Source organism: Delphinapterus leucas, chromosome X (genome assembly GCF_059928025.1).
Source record: "Delphinapterus leucas isolate spDelLeu-1000000601 "Yukka" chromosome X, BTC_Dleu_Yukka2, whole genome shotgun sequence".
NCBI classification, from domain to species: Eukaryota; Metazoa; Chordata; class Mammalia; order Artiodactyla; family Monodontidae; genus Delphinapterus; species Delphinapterus leucas.
The window spans coordinates 46580305-46582021 of record NC_143150.1 but is presented as its reverse complement, the minus strand read 5'-3'; positions in this window follow the sequence as shown (position 1 = coordinate 46582021).

Sequence of the window (1717 nt, the reverse complement as noted above, 5' to 3'; positions counted from 1 at the left end):
AAGACCTGTACTTTGTAAACTTTCAGATGTTAGTGAAATAAATCGAAGATAACACAAACAGATGGAAAGATATACCATGTTCTTGGAATGGAAGAGTCAATATTGTGAAAATGACTATTCTGTCCAAGGCAATCTACAGATGCAATGCAATCCCTATCAAATTACCAATGATATTTTTCACAAAACCGGAACAAAAAAATCTTAAAATTTGTATGGAGACACAAAAGACCCCAAATAGCAAAAACAATCTTGAGAAAGTAAAAAGAAGCAAGAGGAATCAAGCTCCCTGACTTCAGACTATAATACAAAGCTACAATAATCAATACAATATGGTACTGGCACAAAAACAGAAATATAGATCAATGGAACAGAATAGAAAACCCAGAAATGAACCCATTCACCTATGGTCAATTAATCTATGACAAATAAGGCAAGACTATACAATGGAGGAAAGACAGTCTCTTCAATAAATGGCACTGGGAAAACTGAACAGCTACATGTAAAGGAATGTAAAACATTCTTTTACATTCTTTAAAAGAATGCAAAAACACCATACATAAAAATAAATTCCAAAGGGATTAAGGATCTAAATGTAAAACCAGATATTATAAAACTCTTAGAGGAAAACAGAACACATTTTGACATAAATCACAGCAATGTCTTTTTCAAGCTGTCTCCTAGAGTAATGGAAATAAAAACAAAACAAACAAACAAAAAAACAAATGGGACCTAATTAAACTCAAAAGCTTTTGAACAGCAAAGGAAACCATAAACAAAGCAAAAATACAACACAGAGAATGGAAGAAAATATTTGCAAATGATGCTACTGACAACAGATTAATCTCCAAAATGTACAAACAGCTCATGCAGCTCAATACCAGAAAAGAAAAATCAAAAACTGGGCAGAAGGCCTAAATAGACATTTCTCCAAAGAAGACATAAAGATGGCTAAGAGGCACATGAAAAGATGCTCAACATTGCTAATTATTAGAGAAAAGCAAATCAAATCTACAGTGAGGTATCACCTCACACCAGTCAGAATGGCCATCATCAAAAAATCTACAAACAATAAGTACTGGAAAGGGTGTGGAGAAAAGGGAACCCTCTTGCACTGTTGGTGGGAATGTAAATTGATACAGCCACTATGGAGAACAGTATGGAGGTTCCTTAAGAAACTAAAAATACAGCTACCATATGATCCAGCAATCCTACTCCTGGGCATATATCCAGAGAAAAACATGGTTTGAAGAGATACATGCACCCCAATGTTCATTGAATCACTGTTTAGAATAGCCAGTACATGGAAGCAACTTAAATGTCCATCGACAGACGAATGGATAAAGAAGTGATACATATATGCAATGGAATATTACTCAGCCATTAAAAAGAATGAGATAATGCCATTTGCAGCAACATGGCTGGACCTGGAGATTACCATACTAAGTGAAGTAAGTCAGACAGAGAAAGACAAATATCATATGATATCGCTTATATGAAGAATCTAAAAAAAAAAAGATACAAATGAACTTATTTACAAAACAGAAACAGACTCACAGACTTAGAGAATGAATTTATGGTTTCTGGGGGGAAGGGTGGGGGAGGGATGGCTTGGGATTTGGGGATTGAAATGTACACACTACTATATTTAAAATAGATAACCAACAAGGACCTAATGTATAGCACAGGGAACTCTGCTCAATATTCTGTAATAACCTGA